This window comes from Pieris brassicae, chromosome 5 (assembly GCF_905147105.1).
Source record: "Pieris brassicae chromosome 5, ilPieBrab1.1, whole genome shotgun sequence".
Lineage (NCBI taxonomy): Eukaryota > Metazoa > Arthropoda > Insecta > Lepidoptera > Pieridae > Pieris > Pieris brassicae.
Window position 1 is genome coordinate 9,420,110 of NC_059669.1, and position 15,340 is coordinate 9,435,449.

Genomic DNA, 15,340 nt, shown 5'->3' on the forward strand with positions numbered 1-15,340 from the left:
TTGGCAGCAACAGCGCCACCTCTTGTCAAACTGAGCAAACTTTGATCAACATAACCGCGTTACAGTTAGCCTGTGGTAATATCCTCTATGTCATAATTTTGAAATTTTGACAAGCGTGCCGCATTATTTATGTATATCTCGAGTTAAATGCAAAACACGGCGGTTGAGTCACGTCCTGCATAATATTGACAGTGATCGCAACCTCGTATTACCATTGAGATGTTCCTGTTAGCTCAAAACTGACAGCGACTTGATGCTTTATTGCGCTCCATTTGACATGCCCTCAGTATGAGAGCTTATAATAAGGCTCATTTTATATTAATTTAAGTACCGTAACTCGGGAGATGTGTATGAAATATCAATTGTTTTTTAATCCGTTTTTATCATGTTGACCAAATTGTAAGATTATATATAGGAATACCTCAAATGCTTGGTATCTAATCGTTGAATAACGTTGTCACCTTTAGTTAATTTGTTAACATATTGAATCCGGAATACATGTAGTTTTATTAGTCTGACTCTTTCTAATAAAGGGACTAAAATGATTGTAATACTCATAGAAGAACTCGACTATTGCATTGTAAAATTGTGGTAATTTTACGAAAAAAAAAACATATTTTCAACACGAGATATTTTGTCCAACTATGCTTTTAAACATATATTCCTATCTTAAAATTGTCTTCCCAACCTGTTTTAATTTTATTTTACAGCCTTGTGGTTAACTCATCGTAACTAACGAATAAACAACAGGGCAAAAACATTTCTAGATCTGTTTCATTATGTGTTTTTCGTGTCAAATGGGAATTAGACTCAAATCGGATTGAAATCGATCATTACTTTGACACTTGGTACACGAAAGATTATAAGTTATAGTTTTATTATACTAAAAATTTGTTTTTGACTATATTTGTAATTTATATTTTCTTTAATACTACTAGTATGACTGACGAGTCTATAGACAGTAGACAGTAGTTGCAATAATGTTTCATTATAAAACAGTAATTAAGTTTTACCCTAAATTTCCTTTAGAAAGTCCGTTTTATACAATGATTTTATGTTGTCATACAATAACTTCTTATTGTTATAACGAGCAATATAATTAATATGCATATACCACATTTTTAAATTACGGACATCCGTTGACTTAATAACTGCGTAACTGAGCATTCTCATTTTTAAACCATTTCTTTTTTAAATTATCTCCGCTATTGTTTAGACAAATAATGATAGAATGTTAATTTTACTGAATTATACTATATGTGTTTTAGCTGTTATGGAATTTATTAACTAATACATAGAAGAAGTTGGACGATAAAAACCATGGAGACGGAGATGTAGAAATTTACATAAAATTTTCTAGCGAACACGACAGATCAACTTTTCTTATCATTGATATTTAATATCAAAACGATCACTATAAAGAGAAAAATAACAGGATGGAACTTAGTTTAAAGGCGTTTTTTAACTTATTTTTTGAGCCATTAAGCATAATTTGTACCAGGAAACTATGAATGCGTAGCAACTTCCCATCGCTCGGTCACGTAGTGCGGTCGGTGTGGCCGGTTGCCGGTCGCGACCCCCAATGTTGCCCGACGTTACCAACTCGAAATCCTGACTTGGTTTTACAGAACTTTTATAGCTTCATTTTGTTTAATATATTAAACCTAGTATTATATCTGTACATAATATTCAGAAGAGAGAAACATTTGTGGCAATGAGATGCCTCACTGAAAATGAATAGTAATTATAGTATGTTATACTAAAACTCTTGTATACGTTACGTGTATCTTATAAATATAGCAAATTAGTATATCGATTAAGTATGAATTAACCCAAAACTATCTATTAGTAAATTCGATTTGGTAGAAGGGTAATAAGTACTGTTTTGTATTGGTTCATTAGGTAAACTTTCCCTATAAAATCTATATAAATAAGTTTATTCCAAAATATTTTGCTAAGCGCAAAACTCGAAGACGGCTGGACCATTTCGAGTAATTTTGGTGTTCCTTGAAGTTTGATGAAAGTATTTATGGAGAGAAAATATTGAAACGCAGTTTCATAAGAAAATCATATTAAGAGGACGGCTCCAATAAAACAGATACACAAGTAACGTTACATGCTAAAGTTGTATTTGTTTTAGTCACGTCGTGCGGTTATCGCGGTCTGAAATGTACTGGTGACCTCTGAACATCGGCAAAAAATCACGAGCTCAGGTTTCACAATTTTCAGTTAAATGGATTATTACGGTTCGATAAACATTCAACATTTATCAAGATGCTCTTAAATTTAACTGACCACATTTTTTGTATATAACCAAAAATGCCATTGGCACTACATCTTTGGTTATTGCCTTAGCTTACTGTATTCATTTTGTTACAAATATGTAAGTGATGAGCCTTTTGTGTCCGACACATCAATTCTGAGGTCACAAACGTCTTTGTTTGCTTTATTATTACTATACAGTATAAGACTTAGGGTCCACCAAGAGAAGAGCGTACCAATTCTTAAAAGGCCGGCAACTCACCTAGTGTGATCCCATCCGGTATAAAACCCATCAAATTTCTAAAACGGATACAGTCGAGACTTAATTCCGGAACCCAAACCGAACTCTGAACTCAGGGCATTCTATTTATATGTCGTTTTATATGGTAGTGTAGTGAGGCTACGCGGATGCTCCGGCGCGTGCGCAGACTGCGTAGTGGGCTGTCGAGGTCGCCTCGCACCAAGGAATGTCTTGCTTTACATACCTTTGTTGGATCATAAACATTGAGTTTTACTGTTCGTTTCTAATGAGTTTTTATTCGACATCAAAGGAAAACTAAACCTCAGTGAACTAGTATTACCCACCAGAAGACGCAGATATTTATCTGCCCCTAATAACCCTTTAATGATTACATCTTTAAATTATTCCCTAAATTACGATGATCTAAATACATAATAATAAGGAGTTTTTCGCAAGCCCTCAATTATTATGCTTATTAATCATTTGTTCAGTACCAATTGATAACATTTTGCTTAGTTCTGTGTTCATTAAACTAGCTTCAATACATGCATGCTTATAGCTTTAATTCAGTCCAGCGTATTGTACGTAATTCTAACATTTGTGACTTTAGCTTTGAAAGTATAGAACTAAGGTCCTACCGTTGTTAGAAGAGTCATGATACATTATGGATTCGACACTTTCTAATAGGTGTCTTTACAGAGTATATATCTATAAAAACAAATACATAATCCAAATCTACACAAAAAAATCTTTGATGAAATTTATGTGCAATAAAATCTACATTACAAAAATGTGGTGGAATATGAGACTGGGCGGTTTGAACCCGCGCTCAGGCATTATTAACACTCAATAAACTTGATATAGGATTACTACATAAAACCCTAGTAATGCAACTTAATTTGTAAAAACCTATGGAACTATATGTCAACATAAGCATTAAGTAAAACTTTTCCAAAGGTTCTGTAACAATCTTTTGATAAATTTACAATTTGGAAATTGCCTTAAAACTATATTTTAATGAAACAATAATTCTGTTGCGTTAATGATGCCTGGTGGGGGCTTAACAGTGAGGCTTTTCTTTATATTTTGGCACTGCAACTTTTTTAGGTCTGGACCTCAGATTTGTTCATGATCCTGCTGTGCCTGACACACGCCATCGACTTTTTTGGGTCCAAGGCAAGGCTTCCTCTCTGTTTTGCGCACTTAGATAGAAAGTCCATTAGTACACAGCCGGGAATTGAACCTATGAATGAGAGTCGCACACTGAAGCCATTAGCCAACACTGCTGTCCTGCTATTTATGTGATGATAAACTCTAAATAAAAAATCGAATAAAATGTATGCCGCTCTGTTTTCTTTCGCGCGAAGTCCATCGTTACACAGTATATAGCCTGTCCTAGTGATAAGGAGGCCATCCTTGGTAAATAGACTTACATCAGCGCTTTCAACAAACAATAACTTGAAGCTTATAATACTCGTATTATCACCTATCCATTCTTGATTTTAATTGTGTTTATACTTTCAGGAGTAAGTATTTTCTCGCTTCTTTTTCTTACTTTTTTACTGTTAGGGAAACATTTTTATGTGTTAAAGAATTTATAAGACTTATCTATTTATAAATGTTTTTTTTTAAATATTAATGTTATTGAGATCGTAAGGATCTATGAAATCCAATATAATATTGGTGATTCAGATAATTTACAAAAGTTGCGTTAGGCCATACTGTAAGTATAATTTATTCAAGTCCAGGCGTACATAATATACCAAAAATATGTATGACAAAGGTGACGCGTGTCACGCGTGACAGGGAGGAACTTCCGGGGCAATCGTGATTAATATTTATAGCCTATGTAAGAATATTTGATTATACTAAAGAGTTTCATCCAGTACACCAAAGCTCTAACTAAGCTCTAAACTAACTGTTTAATAAAAAAGGACAAAATATTGTATCATATCAAATTACACCAAATTAGTATTTTTGAGATCTCCAATACTTGTATACTACCAGTACGGATGGATGGATGCTTTATAAATATTGTTACCGTTTCGTTATGACACTTATTATATATAACAACCATTAAGATGTGATCATGAATGATGTAACAAAAATAACAATGCAATATTAGATCAGCATAAATATAATGTAATCTATTGTATTTTGTTACACATGTTTTTATCAATGTATTCGCTCATAGTGTATACACAGCCCAAAACAGTAAAAAAAGCTCATATATGACTTATATGAACTTTCATAGTAGAAAGTTAGACTATATGTCTACGAATAATAAAAGTTATAATTTTATCTTAAATATTAGTCTTACAGTTTTAATTTTTTTTCGAGGTCCTAGTGGACGGAAAAATCTTCCACCTTGTAAACTTCTTTTATTTTTATATAATGTATAAAATAATTAATGATAAAAAGCAAAACGATATTATTAGAAGTATAGAAGTATCCGTGCAGATTCCTTGAATGGAGACCTCGGCAGAACAAAAGAATGCGCGGCCGCCCACCAACTAGGTGGACTGACGACATCGTAAAGTAGATTAGCTCCCAGAGGTCCATTGGTTACAGAGACGCCAGTGCAGAACATACTGGATCATGGAGGAGTCCAAAGTCCAGAAATGGGCCAAATGAAGAGGCTGATGATGATAATGCTGATTATTAGGAATTGCGATTTTAAGGGCCTTACGTATGTAATGTTAAGCTCTATTTCGGGTCAGCGAACAAATCTTTCTAGCTATGAGATATATCTGTTTTATCACAATGATTTCCATCGCATGTTTGCACGGTTCTCTGTTTCCTGGTTGAGAATCTAATTTATATTTGCCAAATTCAAGTATCCTATTTTACAATTCCAGACAACTAACATACATTTTTGCGTATTTCTGATGGTTTTACGTCTATGAATATTCTAAGGTAACGTCTATTTCATGTTTCTTATAAAAACTTATTTTGCATATAAATTATTCTTCGAAAGCCACTTCACTGGTTAAGCTGAAAACTTTAAACCTTCGCGAAAAGTATCTTAACGTGAGTTGTGTAACCCAACTTTATGTGATGTTCTATATAAATATTTAAGTTACTAATAAAGCGGAAACAATAATCACACTTGAACCCAATATAAACCCTCTAGTTTTTACCACACTTATAAATTGTATTTTAACATTCTCGGTTGCGATAATCTCCAATAACATAAGTGACATTTAGATTTATGAACCCTTAGATAAGCCTATATATAGATTGATTTTGTGTTAGTTATAAGCTCATATTTTAAACCAATTAAGTTAGTTGATATCCAGCTAAAAAGAGTTTTATTAAAACATCTCCATACAACAAGCGCCATCGAACTTAATTCGTGAAAGGAGATTTATTAGGGTTGTATTAATAATATAATCAGAATATAATAATGAAATCAGACGTCCAATGTCAATTATTGAATTGGCCTTAAAAATCAGTGGCACTACCTTTTTTAGGTCTGGACATCAGATTTCTGTATCTGTTTCAAGATCATTTGTTAATCTAATAGGCAAGTAGGTGATCAGCCAGTGCCTGACACACGCGGTGAACTTTTTCGGTCTAAGGCATGCTGGCTTTTGCTCACGATGATTTACTCCACCGTAGGAGCGAGTGTTAAATTAACACATTTCGAACCTACGACCTCAGTGATGAGAGTCGCAAGCTAAAGCCACGAGGCCAACACTGCTATGAAATTGACCTTAATGGAAAATATATAACTATAATCAACAATAGTATTTCGCTTTTGTTTAATAATATTATTATTATATTATTAAATGTACAAGGATGGTTACTACTGATATTAAAATGTTCTGTTAATTACTTACCTTATCATTATGCCTTTATTATATAAAAAATAAACCTTACTAAGAGACTTCGTTAAAAAATATTTGCTCGCAAGAATTGGATAATTGGAAATCTATTTGAAGACGTTTCATATTTGAAATATTAGGGACAGTAATGACCCATAATGGGGTAATGGGCCATCACTCACGTCAGAAACTCGTCACGGATCAAGTAAAGTGTCAGATATTAGGATAATTATACCCAATTATACCAATTATTTCGATTGATGTACAGTACAAAAATATATGGTCTGACGAAAGGAAAAATAGATTTTCCGGGTTTCATTATAATTTATTTCTTCATATCATCTATACGTTCGAAATGAACCAAATAAAAACGGTTTCGTGTGATAGAAGTATTACAGATGGAATTCATTATAGGAAAATAAAACTGTGTGTTTTTCTAAAGAAGACTAAAGGGAATATATTGTTATAATTAATGAGATATAAATTTATATTTAAGTGTTTGTGTACTTTAATATAGAGTGCTAAACAATGAATGAAAAAAAATTAACACAAGAACAGAGTGTCTTCCCTTTAATAGAGACTATAAGTAGTGTTATTGGACACTTCCTAATGATAAGAATCCTTTTTAGTAAATTAGGTTAGACTTAAATCACTTATTAGTCGTAAGTTAGGCTAGATCGTAATATTCCATGATGTCGTAGTGAAGACACATATATATAAAAAAAATATATTTAAAAAAGGTTTTTCTCGTTCAAACGTAATGATTAATTAACAATTACTGCTTAACTCAAATTCCCATATCATATAATAAAAAAATTAAATGAAAACGGCTGTTTCTGTTGCCCAAACAAAAAAAATATCTACGTGTAAACATTTTTTTTTCTCCAAAAGCCTTACAACTTCGAGAAGAGGTTCAGGTAATCGATAGGTACTTAAATTCAAAATTCCGTTGAAATAAAATTCTAATGAAAATGAACAAGAAACAAAATTGTTGTACTCATCCGAAAACTATTAAACCTTGGTAAACGAAAAAGTAATTAATATTTTTACAACACCACAACAGTTTTCTCTCTTCGACTTCAATAACACCGTACATAAATAATTCAAACATACCATTTGAACGATAAACTTGGACCGAATTCCACGAGGAAAAGTTGCAAAACATACCTTTCAGGTATTTCCAAATGCAGTTTTCCGCCGCCGAAATGTTCCTCAGTTTGTCCGATAGAAACAGCTTGAAGGGTCACCAAAAACACTACGAAACACAGTCTTACACTCGAGTTCCAACACTCGTGCATCGATCTCACTTATCACTTGCGAATGCACGTGGACGATGCGTTCAATGTTTATGAAATATGCGACCAAAGCGCGCGAAACAGTCAAGCCGACTGAGAGCCTCTGAGCTCTGACTCACGTCACACACGCCTAGCACTCAACAGGTGAAAATGCAACAGTGTGGTGTCACTAGCGACCGACCCGCGGCATGTGGAGGTGACTCGGGTGAGCTGCGTTTGTGTGAGTGGACCATTTCGTTCGTGTTAGGCAGATTTATTACGCGTTCGCTGTGTGTGCGTGATATTTGCAGGTGATATCTATTGTACATACGCGGTCACAAGTCATGTGAGCGTGTGTGCGTGCTACCTGTTTTGCCCCCGCAACTTATCAGTTTTGTTCTTTTAGGGTTGTGTAAGAAAATGTATTATCTTATAAGACATTAATTTTGCTTGTTATTGTTTTATACTGGTAGTCGTTGCGCGGTAAACAAGCTGTTTAAATTGGAGCCACGTGAAACTTGTATTGCTACCTGCGGCATTTTAATTTGTTTTGTTGTAATTCTTGCGTTATTACCGATATTGATACGTTAGCCTACTTAAAATATGGCCAATGTGAAATCAAGAGCAAAGTATATGAAAGTTTTGAGAAAATGAAAATGCCTTTTGGTATAAACATTCAGAGAGAGTACTTACACGTAAATGTTTTAAAAAATACTGATACTAGATAATTTACGATAAGCCAGAGAAAGCTAGAAAATATTCTTCTTTTGTTTTGTTGCATAGACATTTGTATGTACTAACAAAGTGTCGATAGAAAATCATACAACATTATATGTTCTGCGAAAACGTGACTTATGTACCTACATTATATGTGAACTATATACCTAAACGCTAAGGTCACGGCTTAACCGCTCAATATACCTATTAACAGCTCATGTCACTAATGTCACCTTGACGTAATGACACTGTCATTCTCGCTTCAGATAAAGGATCGAAATTATTTTCTATAATTAAAAAAGAAACTTCGTACAAGGTCATAAAATTGAGAATCGTTTGTCAGTATTATTTAGTTATTAGAATCTTTTATAAATATGTCGTTGGTATTAAAATAATGTATATTAAGATATTAGTCAACTTATTTTCGACTTTATTACATTGAAATAAAATAAAAAATCAAGCGGAGACACTTGATTATTTATGGTGTTTTGCTTAAGTCCGGAAAAATCGTGATCGTAGTGTATACGAGTATTGTAATAATTTGTAACTAATTAGTAGGTTAAGTAAAATGATTATCACTTATAAGTTATATTGAAATTTATTATTTCCATGTTTTTAAAGTATTCGATAGTGGAGTGACAGGTCTGAAATACCTCTAAACGACGAGCATGCGTGGTGTATGTCATTAAAGTTAATGAAGCGAGAGAGGTATGTCAGGAGTAAGAACCGTAGCTAGTAAAGATCCGTGGTCACTACCTACCCCTTCGGTGTATAAATAAAATTGTAAGTGTTATGTAGAATTCATTAATTCAAGCATCTAAAATAATTAGTGTATCAAATGGAAGAGACTAGATACCCACGATCCCTGGAATCCTAAGTGGGGGCTAGTGCTTCCTTTTAACTATACATCATGAGTGTAACAATGATTTTGTCTTTATTCCTTCTTTCAAAAACAATGCGATAACATCCATTGTTGTGTCAGTACTGATGAATAAATGAATTCGTAGTAAATGTGTAAAATATAGCAATGTTGGTATTATTATATATTTAAATATAATTTTACAACGAAATTTTGCATCATTCGACGTCAACACATCTTCATGTTCATAATTCTTTTATTATTAGCAGTGTTGAGTCGTTAACCATTGTTCTCAATCCTGAGGTCGTAGGTTGGACATACCAATGTATTCATTTATGACCAATTAAAAACGTCAGGATCTACCTCCAGGGTCTTACTCTCGCGCGCAGAGGCTTGCCGAAGACAGGGGAGAGTGGAGGAAGTTGTGCGGCGCCACTAAAAAGACCTTCAGTAATAAAAAGACTGCGAAAGGTAAGCATTGTAAAGACCTTGCGGCTCAAGAATCGCTGACAAGCAAAGAAAATTGTCAATTCCATTAAAAATTAAGTTGACGCCGAAATGTGTCTACGCGTATTTAGTTATTATATTAATGTTTTTCGTATCGTAGAGAACAAAAACTATTTTATTTAATTAATATTTAATTACCAAGCCCATTACTTCTTGAATAAGTGACATTCAATATTTTTGGAAATATACCTCATAAAACACTAATTCAAGAAACTCACAAATCATAAACTATGTAAATACTATCCAGCGACTCTAAAACAATTGTAGAAATGTTTTCTCAATACTCACAGTCTGTTTTCAAATTTTGTTTAAAAGATTTCAGTGCTACTTGCAAAGATTTTGGCTCTGCCGTAAATAATTACTGTTAATACTCTGCTATGAGTGGCAATATGCAGCGCCACGTCTGCGCCGATACCCAAAAAATATTTTTAAAAGCTAGCCAACGCTCCGCACACTGATACATTGGTACAAGATAAATACATAATATTAATATCACAAGCAAACATAAAAAAACACGAAAAAAATAAATTATAAAGGACAAGGGGAGGAACTATGGAAATCCAGAACTATGGCCTACTAAATGTATTTATTTCTTTTCCCATATAACATAAATCATATACAGCAAAAACAATAATACTAAATATACAGCCACAAATGACACACAAAAAGGTTCAAACATTTAGGAAAGGAAAAAAATCAATAAAAATACCTAATTCGGCTGTGCTCTGTAATGGTGTGAAAGTGAGGGTATGTACAGATACCGGCAAACTTCTTGAGCATTAAACAAGGGAGTGGGGGGAAAGTTAGCGCATCGTACACACCGCGGGACACAAACGTCAACTGATTTACCAATCACGTGATCGACACGTCACTCTCCCGCCGCCTACACTCCCAGTGATACCTAAAAATCGCTACTGCACAGACAAGGACATTTGTTCTAGATGTTTGCCGGTGTCTTAACGTGAGATTTGTATGTGGAGTGTGCTCTTGATTCAGGTGATTTAGCGCTATGGATATTCATAATAAGCATATTCCGCGATATCTTAAACAAGCCATGGCTTATATTTCTACGCCATAGCAAAATGAATACCATACCTGTATAAACCTTGATGAATATTGGTATTATATCCCTAAATTGTACCGCTATAATGAATATTGTATTCATACACCAAGATTCTTGTATCATAGTGCGCCGATAGCATTCTATTTTAATTTATTCCTGAGCGCAATTAAGGGCATGTACTGTAACAATGGCGCGCGGATGCGACAATTGTCCTATCTGCATCTAACACAACCTGTACTTAACCTGCGGCACAGTTCTACTACAGTTGGTAAAGAAAACGCGGATCTAATGTTTTAGCAAGCTTGTGAATTATATCCCAAATATTTAGTAATTAAAAATGCATATAAATAGCATATTGTTGACTGGTCTCTATATTTTATTAACACAATTAGGTGTCAATAAACGATCATAGTGCTGCGCCTGGTCTACCTCGCTCGGCCAGCGTGACCTTCGTTCCGTGAAGCTCTCCCCGCGACCCAATCTATCGCCTCATCAAAGTATAATACTTAACACAAACTATTAAAACAGCAAAAAGGCGAATGATGATATTTACTTTGTAAAGTTATATTTTTTTTGTATTAAAACGGATAATAATTTTACTAACAGTAATGTATTTAGTAATAATAAATGGAAATAGTGTAGCCCCACTGAAATTCAGTGTTGCTAGTGACAGCAAAATAATGTTGAATTGGTGCGAAATGTTTTCTTTCTTCCGTCCTCATACAACTCAACACAACTCTTAACTTTGAGCATATGTCAGATTTATATAATAACTAAATCTGTTAACTATGTTTTAATAAAACATACACAGCACTATAACACTATCAGTTATTTAACCTGAAATTTAAATAAATAATTGTGAACGGTAAAGGCCTTTAATTCACTGTTCAAAATAACCTGTATTGATCTGGGCTAATCAAAACGTTTAATTATGGAAAAACGTGCAGTTGAAGCTGACCAATTTTCTTTAAACCAGAGACTATATATATATCAACTCATACTAACTTATTTCATGATAAAAATGTGTTATTATATGTTGTTTATAAAAAAAAATGTTTTGTTTGAAAGCTTATTTCCTTATCAATTCCAAATATTAGGTAAGTTATCTGCCATTAAAAGGACCGTATAGGGTCATCATACACTTTACACAAGAAACATGTTAATAAAGTATAATTTGTTGTATTTTAATATATATTAAAAAAGACAAAATGCGTGCGTATAAAGTACACATGTCAGAAGTGAAACTACTTTGTAAATTAATTATTACTAAGGTAAAAGCCCCAATAGATGACCAGTATATGATCACTCCATGTATTTGTATATCTATAGTCACACTGTTTAAATACTGTATACGTGCTAATTATAATATTATATATATGCACAAGACGTTATGCGACAGATCTGCCATCTAAAGTTCTAATATGTAACTACTAAACAAATACATCAACCAATAGCGTGTATTTTTACTCTCTCTCTCAATCGCTCTCTCCCTTTTCTTCGACAAAAACGCTGTACATCTTCGTGACGATCCGCAAAAACTTTACCTTCATGCGCATAGGCATAGGCCCTCTTTGACTTGTTCTCAGAATAAAAACGTACTAAACACTGAAAACCACCAGCAAAGAGGCACCTAGAGCGGATCTGTTTCCACCGGTTTCTATACAGGGTGTGGGCCTCGGTATCCGGAAGCTATATCCAGGATACTCCCTTCCCTCGGTGAAATAATATGCGCTGGTTCGGCTGTCGCGTCTCAGTATATTAAAAAAAGGAATCCAATAATAGACAAGACTAAAACTAGCACTTACCATCAACGGTGGCGTATCTCACTCCAAACACTGGATCCTTCAGTGATGAATCAAAAAAAGTAAATGCTATATGGTATGCGGTATATATTTAGTGCGCACGCGACGGCGGGAGTTAAAATTTAACTACCTTGCGCCATTACGCCGGGACACCACCTACCATCTCCGGTTCGTGTGTCAAAGTCAAATCGACAATTGTCATCCTTCTTTGATTGACACCGATTTAACGCGAACACCACCCATACTAAAAAACATATTGGATTTGATATATAACAGTCCCAATTAGGTCAAGGCACAACTGTGGATGATACGAAGGTCTTTTTAATCTCACCGATAGATCATGTACATAGCTCTTGTTACATCCTGCCTACTGTTCAATGCAACAAATAAAAAACAAGAACTAATAAGCGACCAGCAACAGGCCTATCTCAAAAGTAAATCATCGAGCGGAAAGCGCTAGATAAAAAACGTAGAACCTGATGATACGTGTTCCAGCAATTTATTATCTAGATAACAGGTTGTAGAATGAACTTAATAATACATTGAGCTGGATCTATAATTTACAAGTAAGTTATCTAATACAATGATAAATGCTAGGCAAGAGAAGAATTTATGAAATATAGAATACAACGTCATCAATACTGAACACTGTCATAAGAGAAGCACTGTATAGAAACCGGTGGAAACAGATCCGCTCTAGGTGCCTCTTTGCTGACCATGATGCTCAGCCATGAGCTGCCCAGACCCCGAGAGAGAGACTCCATCGTTTAGAAGAACGACTAAACTTATGTGAAGAGAAACATAAAAGTGAAGGGAGAAAGTATTAAACTGAGGCGCAAGGAACCAGCAGATACATGGCAGAGAGTGACACAGTGCAGATAGTAATGGCGGAATTTAACGGAGGCCTTTGGCAAAATAGGGCACACCGATACCTAGGAATAAATGAGATGATAATCATGTAATATGCTTAAATGTAAAGTGTCTGAAATAAAAGGATTTTATTAATATCTAATGCAAATAAACACATTGAGGGTCGTAAATAAGTTATGCAAAAATTGTGATTTTGAAGTAACTAAAGATAAATATTGAGTTCCATGATCAGAGTAGCTCAGTTGTACCAGCTACATGGGTAATAAACACACGTTTGCCCAAGCTTAAATGTACACTGCCACAGGGATCAAACTTTTAATATATGTTTTCTATTTATCAATTTTTATAAATATTATAATTGTAGGTTATGCATTTTGTAAATACTCAATATACTGGATAGAGCTATGCGTAGCAGATATTGAATGCTAGTCGGTATATAATTTCTTAATAAAATGAGTGCCTATTAGGAATAAATACGTTTATAAATAACAATAAAATCCTCATTAAGCGTGTAATACCTTGACACCCGACAGAACTTCATAAACTGCAGCTGAGAGCCATCTTAATCACATCAGACAACAATTCTTTGTTGTCATAATCATTCGTGTAGGACAATGCCACACATAAATTGGACAATTTATACCTTTTTGACTCACGGTTAATCACGGTAAAAGCATAATTTATTATGTATCTAGAACCAGCTTTTTAATTTGTTTATTACCAAAATTTAAAAAATGATAATAATTTTGCACAGTTAAACAAAAATAACTTGTAAAATCTGAAGGTGTAATTTTTTTGTGAAATTTATAATCACGATAATTGTATGAGTAAACATGTAGTTTAGAATAAATATATTGTAATGTGTACTTGTGTGTACCGGTGTACTTTAATAAATATTATACATCCTACATATTGAAAATAAAAATACAATTTTATATGAAAGACAAATTCTTTACCCGAAAACGTAGAAAGCTCTATTGCAATAAAAACCCAAGGAACTTTGCTTTCCAAATAGCGCAAGTTCTATAACAACTAATGTTAAACAGCTGCAAGATGAAAGGTCACTTCCCCGTTCCAAATTTGAAAGCCCAGATTAACTATTACCAGTCAAGTATGGCGAGAACAAGCTACTACATAAAGTTACGTAAAACATTCTAAGACAATTCATTAAACGCATTCCATACATCCTTTAAAAGGGTTACCACATAATACAATTTATTAAATATTGAAAACTTAGCTTTAACAATGGCAGTCTTATGCTTAAAGATTAAGGTTAAATTCTCTAACAAATCGATGAATGCCGGCTGCATGCACGAAAAAACATGACTCATTGTCGCGTTACGATCATTGTCCCGTTGCGCTCATCGTACGCTTACGCCGATCTCTCTTTCACTCGATTGGCCCATGCGTCCGAGGATTCACTCCTTCCGAGTATCCATACAAATAGTGATACTACAATGCAACTGCTAATAGTGATACTACTTGCAATAACTTCATCAATGTTTTGTTATGACGTTGTCACGTTAAACTATCGTCCGTAATTCGACTTTTCAGCCAACCATATATTTAGTTTTATGAACTAGCGCTTGGTATCAGAGGCGGCTTTACGAGGCCCTTTGTTCTTCATGAAAAGTATGTGATGCGAAAGTAGGTCTGGTTGTTTGGTTTAGGTATTTGTCTAGGTATTTGTCTGAGGAGAAATGCTTAAGTTATACAAATAAATAAAATTTGAGTTTTTAAATATTTTACATTGAAAGGTTTACAAAATTAACAAATACAAAATGATTTCATGATGACATTTTTAAATTAGAGTTTTCGGCTTTTCCTAAGGCTAAAATCTTTAATTAAAGTACAATAATCTAAAGGATGAGCTAAATCATTATTTTTTTAAATAATAGCAAGGACTGAAAGCCCATCT

At 33.9% G+C, this 15,340-nt stretch overlaps 1 protein-coding gene across 2 annotated transcripts in view; it reads right to left on the bottom strand.

The window, feature by feature from the left end:
• The window catches only part of LOC123710227, a 195,482-nt gene that overhangs the window by 129,778 nt on the left and 50,364 nt on the right, over positions 1-15,340 (bottom strand). The window contains exon 1 of one of the 2 annotated variants that reach the window (XM_045661997.1): positions 7,498-7,796. The exons of the other annotated variant lie outside the window; for it this stretch is intronic. The gene's annotated coding sequence lies outside the window, so the exon portion shown is untranslated. Of the gene's footprint in view, positions 1-7,497; positions 7,797-15,340 lie in introns of those variants that run through there. 2 annotated transcript variants of the gene reach the window in all.